Source organism: Oryctolagus cuniculus, unplaced genomic scaffold (genome assembly GCF_964237555.1).
Source record: "Oryctolagus cuniculus unplaced genomic scaffold, mOryCun1.1 SCAFFOLD_59, whole genome shotgun sequence".
Classification (NCBI taxonomy): Eukaryota; Metazoa; Chordata; class Mammalia; order Lagomorpha; family Leporidae; genus Oryctolagus; species Oryctolagus cuniculus.
This window is the reverse complement of record NW_027208260.1, coordinates 523,968-546,298: the sequence shown is the minus strand read 5'-3', so window position 1 is coordinate 546,298 and position 22,331 is coordinate 523,968. Positions and strand designations below refer to the sequence as shown.

The following is a 22,331-nucleotide window of genomic DNA, read 5'->3' as shown; positions in this document are numbered from 1 at the left end:
CCAAAACAATGACAGCAAGCCAGAATTGGAGCAAGCCAACAGCTGTGCCCTGGTTGAAAAAGAACCTTCCTCTTGTGCCCTGAACTCAATATGCCAGCCTCAAAACCAAAGCTCACATCAGAAAATTCATTACAAACCATGATAAATAAGAAAAATGAGAAAAAAGCCAAAAAAATGCAAGAATCCATGATGATATTGGACTTGATTTAGTCTCAAGAAAACCGAATGTTCCCGGATTCATCCACACCTCCAGCTGATGCCTGTGGAATTCTGTCTGAATTAACCTGAAAATCACAGTGAAACTCATTTTGGAGGCAATTAATATCTGTCACCTCAGCCAAAGTGTTCCATTTGATTTTCCAAAACACAAAAACTCACCTTGGTCGTGTTACCTGTAGATTTATATTCTTCAAATGCCCATTTGTAATGTTTTTTATTTCATAATGGCTACTCTGTCCAAACTCTTGTTTGTGTTGCGTCAGAATACAGAATTTGGCAATGAAGAAGGCAAAGCCAACTCAGACCCAGAAAACATTTAGGAAATTGCCACACAAGAAACCACAAATCGGCTGAGGCACCCAAAACAATGACAGCAAGCCAGAATTGAAGCAGGCCAACAGCTATGCCCTGTTTGAAAAAGACCATTCCTCCTGTGCACTGAACTCTATATTGCAGCCTCAAAACCAAAGCTCACATCAGAAAATTCATTACAAACCATGATAAAAAGAAAAAAGAGAAAGAAGCCAAAGAAATGCAAGAGTCCTTTGTGATATTGGGCTTGATTTAGTTGCAAGGAAACCAGCTGTTCCTGGATTCATCCACCCCTCCTAGCTGACTGGCTGTGGAATTCTGATTGAATTCACCTGAAAATCGCACTCACTCTCGATTTGGAGGAAATTAATATCTGCCCCTCAGTGGAAGGGTTCTATGTCATTTTCCAAAACCCAAAAACTCATCTTGGTCATGTTGCCTATGATTTCTAATCATGAAAACCCAATATGTTCTGTTTTTCAATTTCCTAATGGATCCTCGTTCTAAACCCTTGTTTGTATTGCATCAGAATACACAATTTGAAAAGGAAAAAGGCAAAACCAACTCAGACCAACAAAGCATTTAGGAAAAAGTCGCTCAAAATGAAAAATTGCCTGAGGCACCCAAAGCAATTACAGAAAGCCAGAATTGGAGAGAAACAACAGCTGTGCCCTAATTGAAAAAGACCATTCCTCTGGTTCCCTGAACTCCTTAAGCCAGCCTCAAAACCACAACCCACATCAGAAAATTTATTACAAACCATGATAAATAAGAAAATGTGAAAAATGCAAAAAAGAAAAAGAAATGCAAGAGTCCTTCGTGATATGGCGCTTGTTTTAGTACAAGGAAACCAGCTGTTTCCGGATTCATCCACCCCTCCCAGCTGACTGACTGTGGAATTCTGATTGTATTCACCTGAAAAGAGAGAACATTTATAAGTATATTGGGACTGTGGAACCTGTCATTTACCAATCACATGTTAGACTGAATCATAGACCAAATATAGGGAAGAAATCCTATGCATGTAAACCTTGTGGGAATTCATTCAGTATTAAATACCCTCCATCACAGCACTCATATTGTGGAAAACCCTCATGTGTGTAATGATTGTGTGGAAACCACTCACCAGAAGTCAGATCTCATTAGACATCAGAGAATTCACACAGGGTTGAAATCTTACAAATCTAATGACTGTGGGAAGTTCTTTGGCCAGAAGAAACACCTCATAAATCATCAGAGAATTCACACAGGTGAGAAACCTTTTGAATGTAATGACTGTGGAAAATCCTTTGGCCAGAAGGCAAACCTCATAAATCATCAGAGAATTCACACAGGTGAGAAACCTTATGAATGCAATTACTATGGAAAATCCTTTGGCCAGAAGGCAAACCTCATAAATCATCAGAGAATTCACAGAGGGGAGAAACCTTATGAATGCAATCATTGTGGAAAAGCCTTTGCTGAGAAATCAAAGCTCACAAAGCATCAGACAATTTGTACTGGGGGAAACCTTATGATTGCAATGACTGTGGAAAAACCTTTGCTGAGAAGTCAAACCTCAGAAAGTATCAGAGCCTTCACACCATGGAGAAAGCTTATAAATGAAATGACTGTGGAAAAGCCTTTGGTCCCATCCTTGCATACCAAGGATAAATCCCACTTGGTCTGGGTGGATGATCTTTCTGATGCATTGTTGGATTCAATTGGCCAGAATTCTGTTGCAGATCTTTGCATGTATGTTCATCAGGGAAGTTGGTCTATAATTACTTTCTTTGTTGCACTTTTTTTCAAGTTTAGGAATGAAGGTGATGTTGGCTTCATAGAAAGAATTTGGGAGAATCGCCTCTCTCTCAATTGTTTTGAATAACTTGAGAAGAATTGCAGTTAGTGCTTTAAATGTCTGTTAGAATTCAGCAGTGAAGCCTTCCAGTTTTGGGGTTTTCTTGGTAGTGATGGTCTTTATTACTGGTATCATTTCCATCTGGTTATGTGTGTGTTTAGGTTTTCTATATCTTTGTTGCTCAATTTAGGTAGGTTTTATGGATGGAAGGATGGTGGAAAGCCTCTTTGCTGTACTTCATAACTCATAAGATATCAGAGTATCCACACAGGGAATTTTCTACTTGACCTTTTTGTGCAAGTTATATCTCATGAAATATTAGAGAATTCACCAAGGGGAGAAATGCATGAATATAATACATGTGAATAGCCTTTGTGGTGCAAATCAGACCTCATCAAACATAAAAGAATTCTCATGGGGAGCAATTTTATGAATGTAATGACTCAGAGCCTTTTACCATAATTCAGCCCTCATTGTACATCATCAAATTCATATAGGGAAAAACTCCTTTGAAAGTAAAATCCCTTTAATTAGAAGCCATACCTCATAAGACAACAGGGAATTCACGTGGGAGAGAAACCTTATGGGTGTAATGAGTGTTGGAAAGCTCTGCCCAAATCTCTCCTTATATCAGAATGCACAACATATATATCTAATGAATGAAATAAATGTGAGAAAGTCATTTCACATAGGTAATGCCTCATAATCCATCATGGAATTTGAACAAGGGAGAGACCTTAACAATATAATGAATGTGGAAGAGCTTTTCTCCAAAATTCATGTAAGTATTGTGACAAAACCTTTTGCTGGAAATCACATCCTATCCAACAGAGACTCATGTAAAGGAGAAAGCTTATAAATATTATTAGAGTCAGAAGTCAATGGTACATCAGAGAATTGACACAGGTGGTTTCTTAGGCATATACTGATTGTGCAAAAACATTTTCTTTGTTTCAGGCTTGTATAGACACAGAATTCACAAAAGGTGATAGTCTTTGCATGCTGTAAATACAATAAAACCTTTAGCCAGAAATTAGACATCAACAGACTTCAGAGAATTCATAAGGAACAAAAGTCTATGCAATGAATTTGGAAAATGTATTTCTGTTATAAATCAGTCTTCAATTCCCATGAATAGACTCACAAATGAGAAAACATGCATGCATAGAAAAGTTTTGTACCATAAATTATCTCTAGATGGTAAACTAATATATCACACAAAAGAAATATCATGAGTGTAATGGAATTGGGAAACCCTTTGCTATAAGGCAGATTTCCAGAAAGCTTAGCAAGATTACAGAAAAGTCTCTGAAAATGTAACATGTCTGAAAGATTTGTTGGCATCACAAACTGGAGGATAGCTCAAGTGCATGTGTTTTTGTGCCTGGCATCCAAATTGATATCTCTTTTTCTTTGATGAATTCCTTGTTTATTTATTTAGCAGATTTAGAGACAAAGGATTCCTGTCCATTGATTTACTACTATATGCCCACAATTGCCATGGTAAAGTATATGGCAAAAACTGAGTGCTGGGGGCTGTGAATCTGATTCATCACTGATAACATTGAAGACATTGGTTCCTGGTTCTTATGCTGCTATGCATGGAAATGTTTCTCTAATTTCATTTTCAAATAGTTCATTGTTAATATAAAGAAATGCTTCTAATTTTTAAAATTTCATTGAAATAATTTGTGATTAATGTGTCCTAGTCATGCATTATTACAGGCTGTAGTGCAATATTTGCACACATTTATGCAGTAAAAAGTGATCAAGCTAAGCAACTACAGTTTTATTAAGTTTTTAAAGAGTTATTTATTTGAAAGACAGAGTTACAGAGAGAAGTAGCAGCAGAGAGAGAGAGAGGTCTTCCTCTGCCGGTTCACTCCCCAGATGGCCACAATGGCCGGAGCTCTGCCAATCTGATTCCAGGAACCAGGAGCTTCTTCCAGATCTCCCACTTGGGTGCAGGGACCCAAGGACTTGGGCCATCTTCTACTGCTTTCCCAGGCCATAGCAGAGAGTTGGATCAGAAGAGGAGCAGCCAGGACTAGAACTGGTACCCACATGGGATGCTGGTGCTTCAGGCCAGGGTGTTAGCCCACTGTGCCACAATGCTGGCCCCCAAGCAACTACAGTTTCTAATTCTTCTCCATGATTTGAGACTACCAGCTCCTCTCCTTCAGTTCTTTACACAGAACCTAATATGGTTGAATGTAGTCATCTCATTATATTATGGAACACCAGAAGTTCTTTCTGCCTCTTTGATTTTTGATACCTATTATCCAATCCCCCTCTATCCCTAGCTGCTTCCCTTCTCAGCCTCTAGTAATCACAGTTCTGTGTTCAGATCCATTATTTTCTTTCACTTCCACATGCGACAAGGACCAGGTGACATTTGTGTTCCTGCTTCTGGCTTATTTCAATTAATTTAATAATATTTTGTTCTTTTTTTGTATCTAAAAGAGGTTGCCCTGTCCATTGTTTTTCACTGATGGACAGCTAGATTGGTTTCACATCCTGGCTGCAGTGAACTGTGTTATAGTGGCTGTGTTATGGGAAAATTGCTGTATCTTTGATATGCTCTCCTCCTTTCCTTCTAATAAAATTTCCTTATTCTATATAGCCAAGAGCAAGATAACTCTCACATGGTAGGTCAATTTTTATCTTAGTTTAATTTTTGTTATTTATTTGAAAGAGTTACAATAGAGGTAGAGACACAGAGAGGTCCTCCATTAGCTGGTTCGCTCTACAGATGACTACAAAGGCCAGAGTTATGCCATTCTGAAACCTGGAGACAGGAGCTTCCTCTGGGTCTCCCTCATGGGTGCATGGGCCCAAGGACTTGGGCCATCTTCTACTGCTATCCCAGGAGATAGCAGAGAGCTGTATTGGAAGAAGAGCAGCTGGAACTAGAACTGGCACCCAAATGGGATGCTGGCCCTTCAGGCCAGGGCTTTAACTCACTGCACAACAGCGCCAGCCCCAATTTTTATCCTTTTTAAGGAATGACCATACTGTTCTGCATAACATCTGTACTAACTTGTGTTTTCACCTACCATATATGGTGGTTTTCTTTTCCCATGTGCTCTCTAGCATTTGTTATTTTTTATCAGTTTGGCATAAAAATGATATAGTATTGTTCATGTTTTTGTGTATTTTGAAATCAGTTAATTTGTTTATTAAATCTTTATTATTTGAAAGGTGGATTTAGAGAGAGAGGGAAAGACATAGATAGCTTTCATCTGCTGGCTCACACCCCAGAGAGTTTCAACAGTTGAGCCTGGGGCATGCTGGAGTCAGGAGCTTCATCCAAGTCTCCCACATGAGTGGCAAGGACCTGAGTCCTTCGTCCATCTTCTGCTGGTTTCCCAGGTGTTTAGCAGTGAGCTAAATTGGAAGTGGAGATTCCTAAACTCAAAGTGGAACTCAGATGTTATGCTGGCCTCACAGATTGCAGCTTTCCCCACTTGGTCACAATGCCAGCCCCTCTATCAATTTAATTCCTCAAAAATAGCTCAGTAATGTTGGCATCTATCTCATTTTGTTTTTTCTCTGTTATTATTCAACTTATTGATGTCTTATTTTTGTTCACATTATTCCTCTCAATTGCTCTACCTGAGGTGAGTAGGGCTGCTGTGTTGCTTAAATGAAGTGTATGCTTTAGATTACTCATTTAATGAGTGCATGTCATTCACATAGCACTTCACTGAAGTTCTACTATGTCCCAAATCCTCTTCTAGGCACAGAATTTAGACCACTTTTCTCTTAGGCCCAGATCTTGCCTTTAACATACTACTTGGAATTTAGTAGCTCATGAAATCTGCAGACTGCATAAATGAATGAATATTTTGAGGGCTGTGCTTTTGTGGAGGAACTTCATAGGAGACCGAAGGAATAAAATAAATCAAAAGTATCCACAGTATATAGAATGTATACTATTTTACAAGTCACAGAGAAGAAGAAGAAGAAGGAAAGTAGTAAGACTAGAAAGTTTGTGGCAAGACTAACAGGCGCTGGTCAAGAACTTAATAAGCACATTAGGAAAGCAGTAAGGTTTCTTTTTTTTTTTTTTTGAGGAAAAGTTTTTATTTCTAGTGATGAAATTGGCTACAGAACATTATGAAAGTTTAAAAATACAAAGAGAAATTGTCTATAATTAATAGATTCAAAATTTGACAATCAGTGAATATCATTATTAGTCATTACCAACAACAGTTATTGATTTGAAAGGCAGAGTGACAGGAAGAGGGAACCACTGCTTCACTCCCCAGACACTTGCAATAGCCAAAGCTTGACCAAGCCAAAACCAGGAACTGGGAATTCATTCTGGATGTCCCATTTGGGTGCAGGGACCCAAGCACTTCTGCCATCCTCCGTCTCCTCCCAGGGTGCACACTAGCAGAAACTTGCCTCAAAGCAGAGAAGCTACCACTCAAGCCAGGCATTTGTATATGGGATGTGGGTGTGTGGTGGTGATAGCAAGCCCTCATGGATAAAAAAAAAAAGACAAAGTTATTTCTATGCCAAGGAAATTACTCTGTAGTCTTTCTCTTATAAACTACGTATTGCTGAACCTAGATAATTTTTCCTTTATTTAACAATGACATGAAAATGTCAGTTGAGTTGGCTTTCCTGAAGACCTTGTTTCTTGAATATTAGTGGCTAGTTGAGATAAATTCTTTTCATCTCTTTCTCGCTTCGGCAGCACATGTGCTCGCTTCGGCAGCACATATACTAAAATTGGAACGATACAGAGAAGATTAGCATGCCCCTGCGCAGTAAGGTTTCTTTACCTCCCTGTAGACTCTGCTCTCCAGAGGTGAACAGGGTCCTCTAAACCCACTTGCTGCACACACAAACACCTGAGTGTTGTATTCTCCCACAGGTGTTGGAGACTGATATGGTGTTCTGATTTATATTTACATAATGGCTAGTGACATCGGGCATATTCACATGTTTTGACCATGTACATTTCTTCTGAGAAATGTCTATTCAGATCCTTGCCTGTTTCTTCACTGTATTTTTTGGAGTTTTTCCAATTCATGTAAATGTTCTGGAAATCTGTAAACATTCAGAGTTTTAATTTTTCCTGCCATCTGTTCATTGTATCTACACTCTGATGTTTACTTTGTTGTGAAGAAGTATCTTAGTTGGATATACTCAAATGTCTCTGTTTTTATTTTTGTGACTATTGCTATTGGAATCTTACCCAAAAGCTATTGTGTGTTGACAATATTTAGAGTTTCCCTATGTTTACTTGGGTTTGGGTCTTATGATTACATTTTAATTCACTGTGAGTTCACTTTCACATAGTGTAAGAGATGTTGGAGTCTCTTTTCAGGCTTCTACATATGGATAATCAAGTTCCTCTGCACCACTTGTGAAAGAGATTCTTCTTTCTCCAGTTCATTTTAGTTCCTTTGTTAAATATGAGTTGCTGGTAGAAATTTGGGTTTATTTCTATGCTACCAAGTCTTTTCCATTGAACTATGTGTCTGTTATTATATCAGTGCTAACACTTCTTCTTCTTTTTTTTTTTTTTTGCAGTATATTTATTTGAAAGGCAGAGTTACAGAGAGGTAGAGGCAGAGAGAGAGAGAGGTCTTCCATCCACTGGTTTACTCCCCAAATGGCCACAATGGCCGGAGCTCTGTTGATCTGAATCCAAGTGTCAGGAGCTTCTTCCAGGTCTCTATGCAGGTGCAGGGGCCCAAAGACTTTGGCCATTTTCTACTTTTTTCTCAGGCTATACCAGAGAGGGGTATACGAAGTGGAGCAGCTGGGAAACATACTGGCACCCATATGAGATGCCAGCACTGCAGACGGTGACTTTACCTGCTTTGTCATAGTGCTGACCCCTGTAATATGTCTTAAAATATGGTGTGATGTCTCCAGCTTTTTTTTGCTTTATAATATTGCTTTAGATGTTAAGCATCTCTCATGTTTCTATGTGAATTTTAGCATCATTTTTTCTAGCTCTGAGAACATTGTTGGTATGTTGATTGGGATTGCATTGAATTTGCAAATTGCTTTTGGTAGTATGGATATTTTGGTATTATTCTTCCCATTCACAAACATAAGTTTTCTGTGAGACTGTCAAAAAGCCTTGACAAAAATTGGACTTTATTACACAAAAATTCATCACTTTTTGGGATCATTTAAATCCATAATTTTGCACTAATATTTGATAAATAATTAAAGACTTTGAGCATTTTAGTAGGAGAAATTAAAATATTTATCAATTTATTCAAATATTGTTTAGATGTGATATTCAAATATTGTTTAGAGCCATTGTCTGTATTCCCTCTAAATTACGATCTTTTTGCTTTTTGCCTGTTAAACTTGTCCCTTGATTCAACAACCGTTTTTAATGTAATGTAAACTGAAAATGTCATTTCATAAGCTAAAAAAAATGACAAAGAAGGAAAAAGAAGGGAGGGAGGTTGAGTATATAATTATGTTCTCCGAATTTTTTCTATAAAACATATTGAATCATTTAAAAGCTAATTAAAATTAAACTCAAAATTGGACCATTATGACCAATATTTAAAACAAGTGATTAAAAACTGTAGATGTCTTCAATTTTGATTATCATTCTTCTTTAGAATATCTGAAAGAAATCCAGTTTCTCACTTTAAAATATACCAGTGTGTTAGAATTTAGTATTAAATGACTTTGTTTAAAAGTGTTATTTAATCTATTGCTTTAAGTAGTAATACTATGGCCATTGTAAAACAAAATCCTTATCATTTTTCATAAAACAGGAAGGGCCTTTAAAACATCATCACTAAAAATATTAAGAGACCTAAAATATAACATTCTTAAAACCCAAGTGATACCATTCAAAATTTTCAAATATGCAGGGATAGTTCATGTCAAGTAACTAAATAATTGTGAAGTGTATATATGGAATAGCTTCTATAAATTCTTTTGGCAAGGGCTGGCACTGTGGCATAGTGGGTGAGGCTGCCACCTGCAGTGCTGGTATTCCATAGGGGCATCAGTTCAAGACCTGGCTGCTCCACTTCCTATCCAGCTCTCTGCTATGGCCTGGGAAACACTATAAAATGGTACAAGTCCTTGGGCCCCTGCAACTGCATAGGAGACCAGGAAGAGGCTCCTGGTTCCTGCCTTCCAGTCAGCACAGCTGCAGCCATGGAGGCCAACTGTGGAGTGAACCAGTGAATGGAAGACCACTCTCTCTGCCTCTCCTTCTCTCTCTGTGTAATTCTGACTTTCAAATAATATAAATAAATCTTTAAAAAATTCTTTTGGCAAATAGATGAAGCTATTTGTTATACATTTCAAATAAATAGCAAACATACTAGAAAAATATATTGAATAAAATTTAAGCAACTCATAGCTATACACAGAAATTTCTCACCATAACAACATAGCAACCACTAAATTTCCAAATTCAATTTTCCACAACTTAGAATCTTTAACTCCAGAAGGAGTACAAAATTGACAGAACAGTGGCCTATGTATCAGGATACCTAATGCTAATACAGAATTATCCCTGCCACAACTTACCTATGTGACCTTGAACAATTCACTTTACTTCTCTGGGCTTGGCATTTAGCATCCTCATGTGATAAAGGAGGCTTGGATAAGATCAGTTGTACTCTATCTTGAGACTTCAATGATCTCTCAGTTTCCAAACAGGCACCTTAAGGGAAAGTAAACCTTTAGATCAAAGCTTACATTTTTAAATCTAAATATATTTTAAACTCTTTCTACAACTAGTACAAAACAACACATTCAAATGTGTACCATGCCACTTTTCAATATTTGGGAATAATTAATGCATCATTTTAGAGCATTGTCTTGAGGCCAGTGCTGTGGTGTAGCTAGTAAAGCCACTGCATGCAGTGGGGGCATCCCATATGGAGGCCGGTTCAAGTCCAGGCTGCTCCATTTTCCATTCAGCTGTCTGCTATAGCCTGGGAGAGCAGTAGGAAGTTGGCCCAAGTCCTTGGGCCCCTGAATCTGCATGGGAGACCCTGAAGAGGTCCTGGCTCCTGGTTTCAGATTGGCATATCTCTGACCTTTTAGGTCATCTGGGGAGTGAAAAAGCAGATGGAGGAACTCTCTCTCTTCCTCTTGTTCACTATCTGTGTAACTCGGACTTCCAAATAAATAAATAAATAAATCTTTTAAAAAATCAAAAGAATATTGTCTGGCACACAGTGAACCACTAAGTACAAGATATTATTAGTAATATTAGATTGAAATATTGAAATAAACTAGGCAATAAGCCTTAAGATGCAAATTAATACCAAGAAATATAATCTCAAATTTCTGTGTTCAACAAGGTAGTCTCTTTTCACTACTAACTTTATACTAAATAAGATATTTTGATATTTTGTTAAGAGTAAATTTATCGGGGGCCAGCGCCGTGGCTCACTTGGTTAATTCTCCACCTGTGGTGCTGGTATCCCTTATGGGCAAAGTGTTCTAGTCCTGGTTGCTCCTCTTTCAGTCCAGCTTTCTGCTATGGCCCGGGAAGGCAGTAGAGGATGGCCCAAGTGCTTGGGCCCTGCACCCGGATGGGAGACCAGGAGAAAGCACCTGACTCCTGGCTTTGGATGGGCACAGCTCCAACTGTGGCAGCCATCTGGGGACTGAACCAATGGAAGGAAGGCCTTTCTGATTTCTCACTGTATATAACTCTACCTGTCAAATAAAAAAAATTATTAGTTTTTCATAAAAACTGCAGTATTGAAAAAGTTCTAAAATCCCTCTAATTCTAAATGTCTGTGACTGCTAACTCATTAGCACATATTGCATTCTTTACATCTGGGTAATCATGACAATTCACTTTTAAATGATTAACAGATCTGCTGTTATATATAAATACATGCTTTTCCGAAAATCATACAATAAGCAGGCTACATACTTTACTTCAAGTAGAACTGCCATATCCAGTCCTACAATTGTAAATAAGACAGTTTCAATTGTTCAGCATTATCAATTATAAATTCCAATCGTGTAGCAATACTCATAAGAATTTAGGGGGCTGATGCTGTGGAGTAGCAAGTAGAGCTGTGGCTTGCAGTGCTGACATTCCAATTGGGTGCCAGTTCAAGTCCTGGCTACTCAAATTACTATCCATCTTTTTAGGCAAGTAAGACTTACTATCCAGCAGTAGAGGATGGCCCAGGCCCTTGGGCTCCTGCACCTGCATAGGAGACCCAAAAGAAGCTGCTGGCTCCTGGCTTTGGATTGGCAGAGCTCCAGCCATTGTGGCCAAATGGGGAGTGAACCAGCAGTTGGAAGACTGCTCTCTCTCTCTCTCTCTCCTTCTCTGTGTAACTCTGATTTTCAAGTAAAATAAATGAATTTTTTTAAAAAAAGGATGAAATAAAAAGGAAGATGAAGATTACAAAATTGTTTAATTTTTTAAATAAATATAAATTTCCAAAGTACAGCTTTTGGATTACAGTGGCTTCCCCTCCCCCAAAACATCCCTCCCACCCATAATCCTCCTATTTCCTGCTTCCTCTCCCATCCCAGAAGATTACAAAATTGTATGAAGGACATTTGTACAGTAAACAAATATACTGATTTCCAATGCAATATTTGAATACTTGAAGCAGGAACGCTAAGTACTTCTTTGCCAAAATAACATGTTTTCTCCAGTGTAAAACCCATTTGCCATCCCAATACAAAAAGGGATTTGGGGCAAGAAGGAAAAAAGAAGTCCACACATGCGGAAATTTTAAGCAAAACAAAATAGAGAATGTATTTAGTTTCATGTAAATCACATGAGAATTAATAGTATTCTACCAATTTGCAACAAATATTTTTAACTTTAATGAATGAATGAATTTTCAGTTACATAGCAGGAAACTTCTACCCTCTCCCATAAAACTGAAAGAGAAACTTTTTAAAAGTAAAAACTGATGAAAGAATTCTGCAATACATGTTAATGTTAAGTAGCCCAGCAGAGTTTATTTAGAAATACAAACACACACACAGAAAATAAATACATTAAAATCTTACTGAATAGGTCAGTAATAGTTCAGGATCCAATATGTGTGCAAAAGATTCTGGATTTCCCAGTCACTTTGTATAGGAAATGATGTGCTTTGCTATGTAGCATGTAACTTTAGATTCCTGAACACCTCCACTTTGCTTCTTACCCTGAATCCCAGCAAATGCAGGAACACAGCTGTTGAGTCATTCATTTTCTGGATTTGAGAATATCAAAGAATTAATGAGTAGAGAAAGTTGTACAGCAGAGACCAAGAATGTCCAAGGGAGGTCACGTAAATCAATTGAACAAGTCAAACTACTATGAATGTATACTGAATGCTCTGTTTTTAATATGTCTTACTTACCTAAAAAGACATGAGGGCTATTGCTCTCTCTCTTAATACAACTAAGGAGAAGATATCACCAATGCTCAAGAAAAATGAATACACAGCAGAGCTAATACAAAATCCCCAAATTCCAAAATAGAAAAACTGGATATGCACTCCTTACACACACCCTGAAGTGGCAATGAAGTAGAACAAATCTAAAATTAGAAAAAAATCTTTTTTTAAAGATTTATTTATTTATTTGAAAGTCAGAGTTGCACAGAGAGAGGCAGAGAAGAGAGAGGGGTCTTCCATTCACTGGTTCTCTCCCCAGTTGGCTGCAATGGCCAGAGTTGTGCCAATCCAAAGCCAGGAGCAAGGAGCTTCTTCCAGGTCTCCCACATGGGTGCAGGGGCCCAGGACTTGGGCCATCTTCTACTGCTTTCCCAGGCTATAGCAGAGATCTGGATCCATATGAGATGCCAGCACTGCAAGTGGTGGCTCTACCCACTATGCCACACCACTGGCCCCGAAAATTCTTGTCAAATTAAGAACATTTAACCTTTGTTTTAGAGTGCATTATTAAAATATCTAAACTGGGGGAATACATAATTTCTTTCTTTAGAAATCAGAAGAGAAAAAGAACACTTCAAGCCTACTGTGACACCACACAGAAGGAATGGAGAATCATGATCTCAATTAGCCTAGGGACAGAATAAAAGGGAGGGAAATAGGAACAACAGAATTAAGATGAATAAGCTTTGACAGCTGAGGGAATCTGAATGTAAAGAAAAGGCATGCAGTTAACTGAAACAATAGAGATAAGTCTGAGAGGAAAAAACATTGTTAAGTCATATTAATGGGGCCAGAGCTGTGACTTAGTAAAGTAAAAAAAAAAAATCTAAAATTTGTTTTTAAATTATATAATTAAAAAAGATAAAAAAGATGTTCAATCTTAAGTCTCTACAGCATAAGATATACATCAATTTTCCCAGGTTCTATTTGCATTTATTAACAAAGTTTCATGGGTGTAATCACTAAAGTGGCTCCAATAAGTCTTTTTATAAAAATTATTTTTTATTTTGACAGGCAGAGTGGACAGTGAGAGAGACAGAGAGAAAGGTCTTCCTTTTTCTGTTGGTTTACCCCCTAGTGACCGCTGCGGCCAGTGTGCTGCAGCTGGCACATGGCGCTGATCCAAAGCCAGGAGCCAAGTGCTTCCTCCTGGTCTCCCATGCAGGTACGGGGCCCAAGCACTTTGGCCATCCTCCATTGCACTCCTGGGCCATAGCAGAGAGCTGGACTGGAAGTGGAGCAACTGGGACAGAATCTGGCTCTCCCAGCAGGACTAGAACTTGGTGTGCCTGCACCGCAGGTGGAGGATTAGCTTATTGAGCCATGGAGCCTGCCTCCACTAAGTCTTAACCTGGGATGCAACTAAATTTAACAAGGATACTCAATAGGAATTTTAGAAGAATTCCAAAATATGTATCAGAATAAAAATAAATACTTTACTTGGTACATCTCATTTTAACTATACTATTGTCTAAATTTCCAAATATCAGATGTACTAAAAAAATCCCCAAAGCAGCAGAGTTGGTCCGACATGATGAGGAATAAAATAAAGAAAATGAGAATTTGCAGATCCCAGATTAAAATAACCAAGAAGGCCCAATAAAAGAAAACTCAATGTCTTCATACACTAACATTTATTACCTCAGATTTATTTAACAAAAAGGTGATTATTCCAGCTACATCCCATTAGGTAGCCCAATTTTACCTGCTAAATCCATTTAAAAAAAGCACCTCATGATATATTACTAAAATCATATTGCTATATGCCATCCACCATGTCCACTGTACCTTATACCTAATGTTAACAGATCTGATGAAAATCAGTAGATAAATGATGTGTCTTAACCACGTGTGGGAAATGTCTTTTGTTCAACGTTTTTCCAAAAACCCCTCAGTCTCAGTTTGCCTTCACATTGAAAAGACACTTCTGAGGTTTACTAATCAGTCCAGCTTCTTCGGGCCTCCCTCCAATGAAAGGGGCTAAAATCCATCAAAATAAACTCTAGGCACTGTCCTTGTGCTCCCAGTGACTTTTTCACTCTAGGGGCTCACAAACCTTCTAAATTCTTTAGATCACCTGTGATGTCCATTAGTTCTCAAAGACTATGATGCAAGTAATTTCCCCTCTTGGAACCTTGTTATTAACTGTGCTGTATGAGAAATGAAGTCTCCTACACACCTTGTGCTTACGATTCTCCAAACCATGTTGCCTGCTAGGACTTTGGCCATGAATATAGGACAGCAATACCTGAACATGATTACTGAGATCTCCTTAATAAAGGATAGACTGGGGCCAGCACTGTGGTGCAGTGGTGTAATCCTTTACCTGCAGTGCTGGCACCCCATATGAGCACCAGTTCTAGTCCCCATTTCTCCTTTTCCCATCCAGCTCTCTGCAATAGCCTGGGAAAGCAGTAGAAGCTGTTCCAAGTGCTTTGGTCCCTGCCAAAATGTGGGAGACCTGGAAGCTCCTAGCTCAGATTGGCCCAGCTGCAGACATTGCAGTCATTAGGGGAGTAAATGAGCATATGGAAGACCTTTCTCTCTGTCTCTTCCTCTCACTGTCTGTAAGTACACCTGTCAAATACGTAAATAAATTCTATATATATATATATATATTTACATTTATTTATATATATTTATGTATATAAATATATTCATATATAAAATATATTATGCTTTATCATATATTATATAATATATAATAATTATAAACAGATAATATTATATAATTTATTATAACTATTATATATATCATATATATATATTATTGAGATGACTTCAATAGCCAGAATGTGGCCAGGTTGAAGCCAGGAGCTCCTCCTCCAATGTGTGTGGCAGCAACCCAGACACTTGGACCATCTTTCACTGGTTTTTCAATCCATTGGTATGGAGCTGGATCAGAAATAATTATATATTTATATATAAATAAATTCATATATAATATTTATATATAATTATATATTATATATTTATGATAATTATATGTAATTCTATATTATGTATAGAAATATATAATATATATTATAATATATAAATATATATATGATGGATCAAAATGCGGCATTCTCCATTTGGCAGAAGAGACAGGCTCCAATATCTACTGTCTATGTCAGTATGTCAGTATAATGCAGGAGGTAACCCCTCTACCAAATAAGAAAAGCTATTTCAGTTCAGCTGGACATCATTCTGCTGACTGTTGACCTTATTACTGTTAGTCTGGATGCTTTCATTGGTTGCAATCCAGAGACCCAATTTTCCCATAGATATAAACATCAGCAAACATGAAAATTTGGTAAGAAAAGCTTAAACTGAGAGTTATGATTAATAACTATTTTAACAAAATTTCTCAGAACCCATCTAATCCAAACCTTGGACAATTGGGAGCTGTTGTACTTGGCCCACCCATAATTGAAATGGATTCTAAATCCTTCAACTGCAAGGAGAGTATCATAGACATTAATGCTCCAAACGGATCCAGTTCCCTGCTAATGTGTCTGGAAAAGCAGCACAGGGTGACTCAAATATTGGGGCTCCTGCACCCATGTGAGAGACCTGGAAGAAGCCCCTGGCTCCTGATATCAGTCTGGCCTAGCCACAGTCACTGCAGCCATTTGAGGAGCGAACAAACCAGGAGGAAGATCCATCTCTCCCACTCTCTCTTTCTAGTGCTGCCTTTCAAATTCATAAATAGACCTTTAAGAAAGTCGATCACTTCAATAAATTTGTCATTGCTCAGTCATGATTACTTTTACTACCTTAAATTCTTTTTCAAAAGATTTATTTATTGGAAAGGCAGAAAGAGGAGCTGGTGGTTGTGGTGCAGTGGACAAAGTTGCTATCTGTTACATTGGCATCCTCTACGTGCACCAGTTCAAGTACCAGCTATTCCATTTCTGATCCAGCTCCTTACCAATGGACTGAAAAAGCAGGGAAAGTTGGCCCAAGTGGCTGGGATGCTGCCACGCACATCGGAGGAAAAGCTCCTGGCTTCAACCTGGCCACACTCTGGCTATTAAAGTCATCTCAAAAATGAATTAGGTGGTGGAAGATTTCTGTCTCTCCCTCTCTCTGTAACTCTTTCAAATAAGTAATTAAATATTTTAATATGATAAAAAATGGCAGAGAGACACAGAGACAAAGAGAGAAGGAAAGAGAAGCAGAGAGATCTCCCATCTGCTGGTTCACTTTCTATATGGCTACCACTGTGCAAGACCAGGTTTCAAGTCCCCATTGAGGTTACAGTTCTCCAAATTAGATGACAAGAAGGAAAGAATTTGAGCTATTATCCATTGCTTCCCAGGGATATTAACATGAAACTGATTTGGAAGTGGAGTACCCAAAACTCAGATTAGCACTGCAATATATGATGCGGGCATCTGTTGTGATGGTTAACAAATTGGAAAACCTAGAGGAAAAATCAACAGATTCCTGGACATACACAATATACCAAAATTGAGTCATGAAGACACATAGAAAAGCTAAACAAATCAAAAACCAAGACAGAGATTGGATGAGTAATAAAGACCCTCCCAACAAGGAAAAGCCCAGGATCAGACAGCCTCACTATTGAATTCTACAAGTCTTTTAAAGAACTAATGCTTCTCAAACTATTCAACACAATTGAAAGAGAGACAATCCTCTCAAACTCCTTCTATTAATCTGACAATGACTCATTCTATCATTTATTTATACATAATGTTGAGAAAATCAGAAGTATTTGTTAGGACTTCTGCTAAAATGCACTAGATTTATAATTTTTAAATACATCTTTCCTAGATGTAATGCAGTCCTTTGCTACTTTAGAGTATCAGAAATTTAAAATGTTGGACTGGTGCTGTGGTGGAGCAGGTTAACACCCTCGTCTGAAGCTCCAGCATCCCATATGGGGGCTGGTTCAATACTCAGCTGCTCCACTTCTGATCCTGCTCTCTGCTATGGACTGGGAAAGTAGTAGAAGATGGCCCAAGTCCTTGGGCCCCTGTACCGATCTGGGAGACCTGGAACTAGCTCCTGGCTCCTGGCATCGGATCAGCACAGCTATGGCAGTTGCAATCAATTAGGGAGTGAACATCAGATGGAAGACCTCCCTCTTTCTCTCTGGTTCTCCTCTCTGTCTGTAACTCGACTTGTAAATAAATAAATAAATAAATCTTTAAAACAATTAAGAAATTTAAAAAGGGAAAAGTTTTTAAAAAATGTATTTATTTATTGTGAGGCAGAGTGACAGATATAGAGAGGAAGAGAAAGAGAGGTCTGCTATCCACTGGTTCACCCCTAAATGGCCAGAATGGCTGGAGCTGGGCCGATCTGAAGCCAGGTGCCAGAAGCCAGGAGTCAGCAGCTTCCTCCAGGTCTCTCACATGGGTGCAGGGGCCCAAGCACTCAGGGCATATTCCACTGCATTCCTAGGCCATTAGCAAAGAGCTGGATTGGAAGTGCAGGAGCAGGGACTCAAACTGGTGCCCATGTGGGATGTTGGTGCTGCAGGTGGATGCTTAATCTACTATGCCACAGAGTGGGCCCAGGGAAAGGTTTTAGGAAGACATCTTTCATGTAGACTAGGCTGCAATATTGCAAGGTAAGGTTTAGCTTTTATTCCCACACATCAGTATTCATCTTTTAGCAACTATAAATACTGAATATCATACATATAGACATAAATATAGGTAACTGCAGATTTTGTTGTCATTCTTTCTAATTCTCTTTTAATGTCTGCTAATAGGCCATCTTATGGATTATTATATTGATGTTATCTGTACACAACCATCAGGCATTTCCACTGTTGAATGTGTTTATGTGTACAGGTAGTTTTGTTTGTGTGTACATGAATGCACATTAGATGGAGATAGCACTGACAGTAATAATGTGAGAAATCCTAATGCTGATTTCAAACTTTCTATCCTCCACAGAGATGGCTGTCATTGAAGTAGACCACAGGGCCCCTTTGCTGTTGTGGACTGAAATGTGCCTCCCTAAAACTCAAACACTGAAGTGCTCACCACCAACACAACTCTACCTGAAGAAAGTGCTTTTAAGCAGATCAAATGATAGATGTGTCTGTCACATCAGAGAAGGGCTTCTGGAAAAATCGAGCCTATTAGCACCTTGATCTGATATTTTCAAGCTCTACAACTCTGAGAAGTAAAATTCCATGATTTAAATCATATTCTCTGTGGTATTTTCTTAGCAAATTAATATATCCTCATTTCTGCTAGCATTTTCTGCTGTCATCTAGAAGGTCCTCGTGATTAACAGAGAAATATAGAAAGTAAAAACTATGATTTTAGATTACCAAGTACCTACTAACATAAAAAAGATATCCCAGAATCAACCTACTACCATCCTCCAGGACCCAGAAAAAAAAAAAAAAAACAGGAATGAGTCAAGTTGTGGGGCAGTAGAAAAGTGAATAATGAAAGATCACAGCAGAAGTAAATAAGGAAGGGTTTGATGCTGTGGTGTAGTAGGTTAATGCCTTGTCCTGCTGTGCATGTATCCCATATGTTGTTGCTCGAAGACCAGGTTCTCCACTTCCAATCCAGCTCCCTACTAATGCACCTGGGAAATTGGTGGAAGATGGACCATGTTCTTGGGTGCTGGCACCCACATGAGAGACTTGGAAGAAGCATCTGGCCTTTCAAATAAAGAAATCTTAAAAAAAAATAAAAATAGAAGCAGTGTTAGCACTGTTGGAAAAACAGACACATAGTTCAATGGAAAAAATAGGCAGCTGAAATAAACTGACTTTTCTACAGCCAACCCCTATTTAATAAAGGAAAGAAAACAAACAGGAGAAAGAAGAATCCCCTTAGCAAATGGTTTAAAGGAAAGTGATTATCCATATGTAGAATCCTGAAAAGATACCCCAACACCTCATACACTATGTAAAAGCAACTCAAGGTTAATTAAAAGTCTAAATATAAAACCAAAACCTTGAGAGCTTGTTTTGAGGTTCTAGCAGGGGAGCGCAGCTACTCGTATACCCTTGACTGAAGACCGGTCCTCCTCTAGCGGGGAAGGTCGTCCTCTTCGACCCAGCACGCAGCTTCAGGAGGGACGCACATGGAGTGGTGAGGGAGGAAGGGGACACCCGCCTAGCCAGCCAGATCAGCCGAATCAACCCTGGCGATCAATGGGGTGACAGATGTCGCAGCCAGATCGCCCTCACATCCTGAGTTCATGCCGGAGCTGAGGGAAGGAAGCAATGCCGTCGGATCTGGCCGCTCTGCGGGAGTCTGAGGAACAACTCACACCAGGTGGCCGCCGTTCCGTCGTCATGGGTAAAGGAGACCCCAACAAGCCAAGGGGCAAAATGTCCTCCTATGCCTTCTTCATGCAGACGTGCCGGGAAGAGCACAAGAAGAAACACCCTGACTCTTCGGTCAATTTCGCAGAATTCTCTAAGAAATGCTCGGAGAGATGGAAGACCATGTCTGCAAAGGAAAAGTCCAAGTTTGAAGATATGGCAAAAAGTGAAAAAGCTCGTTATGACAGGGAGATGAAAAATTACGTTCCTCCCAAGGGTGATAAGAAGGGAAAGAAAAAGGATCCCAATGCTCCTAAAAGACCACCATCTGCCTTCTTTCTCTTTTGCTCTGAACATCGCCCAAAGATCAAAAGTGAACACCCTGGCCTGTCCATTGGGGACACTGCAAAAAAATTGGGTGAGATGCGGTCTGAACACTCAGCCAAAGATAAACAACCATATGAACAGAAAGCAGCTAAGCTAAAGGAGAAATATGAAAAGGATATTGCTGCATACCGTGCCAAGGGCAAAAGTGAAGCGGGAAAGAAGGGCCCTGGTAGGCCCACAGGCTCAAACAAGAAGAATGAACCTGAAGATGTGGAGGAAGAAGAGGAAGAAGAAGAAGATGAAGATGATGAGGAAGAGGATGAAGATGAAGAATAAATGGCTATCCTGTAATGATGAGTGTGGAGTGTGCGTGTGTGCTCAGGCAGTTGTTTTGCTAAGAATGTGAACTCAAGTGCAGCTCAATATTAGCTTCAGTATAAAAAAACTGTACAGATTTTTGTATAGCTGATAAGATTCTTTGTAGAGAAAATACTTTTTTTAAAAAATGCAGGTTGTAGCTTTTTGAGGGGCTACTACATACAGTTAGATTTTAAAGCTTCTGATGTTGAATGTTCCTAAATATTTAATGGTTTCTTTAATTTCTTGACTTGTGTATGGTAGCGCAGCAAAGTTGTAGGAATTAGTATCATTTGTAAATTTGGATTTTTTGTTAGGATGTTGCATTCTGTGTTGTTTTTTTAAAAAAAATTTTGTAATAAAATTATGTATGTTAAAAAAAAACCCAAAACCTAAGTAAACATATGAGAAACTGTAAAACATTAGCAGAGACAACAGTTTGCATAAGATTCCAAAAGCACAAGTAACAAAAATAAAATATACAAATTTGAGCATATCAAATTAAGATACATCTTCACAACAAAGTAATCAACAGAGTGAAGATACAATGGACGGAATGGCAGGAAACATTGAAAACTCTGACTATGACAAAAGATTGATAGCCAGAACATACATATATAGAACTGGAAAAACTCCAAACAAGAAGCAAAATGTACACGTAAGAAATGGGCAATGATCAGAATAGATGTTTCTCAGAAGAAGAAATCTCAATTGTCAAGACATAGATGAACATGCCCAATATCACTAGCCATTAGGGAAATGTAAATCAAAACCAATAGCAGACTCCATCTGTGGGAGAAGACAATGCTTGGGTTTTCATTTGTGCAACAAGTGGGTTTAGAGGACCCTGTTCACCATTAGAGGGCAGAGTCTACATGGAAGTAAAGAATCCTTAATACTTTCCTAATGGGAGAAGAGGAAGCCTGAGACCTCGCAAGCGGGAAGTGGTCCAGAAACTGCTCAGGTGTGGGTGTAGGTGGCTGAGCAACAGGCAGTCCTGCCTTGATTCCCCACAAAGATACAGGGGAAACCCTTCTGGATGGAGCAGGCGTGAATCGGAGGACCTACTGGGAGAACAAGGTCGCCCACCGCGCGGAAGCCAAGTCGCGGGACCCAGACGCAGAAGCCCCAGGGTCTGCGCGACAGTGCTCCAAGGGGAGTGCATGCCACACAGACAACAGCGGGGAGACTTGGGACGCTCAGGGCTCCGAGTCCACACATCAGCGCTGGAAGGGGAGGTGAGCTCAATAACCCGAGACATTGGTGGGGAAACGGGGGTCAGAATCTAGAGGGGGGCCGGAAAGTGCAGCAAACTCACTACCGGAAAGAAGGAAAAAAAAAAGCTTTGGGGTTTCTCTTCCCCCTAACCTTGCAAAGGTTACAAGGCTGCAAGGCTTGAAGAATTCCCAAGAGACAAAGAGCAGGCCTCCTCTTTGGATTTACATATCAATGGGGGAGAGTTAAGGAACTGAGTCACTACAATTCAGTAGCCTAGCCAACCCAGTGGGAGTCCAGAGGAGCCAAAGACTGGAAGCTAAATACCATCAATTCTGCACAGCCCTGCCCTGCGGTGTTACTTACCCCCTGAATAAATAAAATAAATAAATAAATAAAAAGAGAGAGATTTACCACGCATAACCTGAGGGTG

General features: G+C 39.1%; 2 pseudogenes; both read left to right on the top strand.

Annotated features, from left to right (window-relative positions):
• Window positions 1-7,081: 7,081 nt before the first annotated feature.
• Window positions 7,082-7,149, top strand: LOC138848092 (U6 spliceosomal RNA; annotated as a pseudogene).
• Window positions 7,150-19,725: 12,576 nt separating this feature from the next.
• On the top strand, window positions 19,726-20,716 carry LOC138848089 (high mobility group protein B2 pseudogene; annotated as a pseudogene).
• The last annotated feature ends 1,615 nt before the right edge of the window (window positions 20,717-22,331 follow it).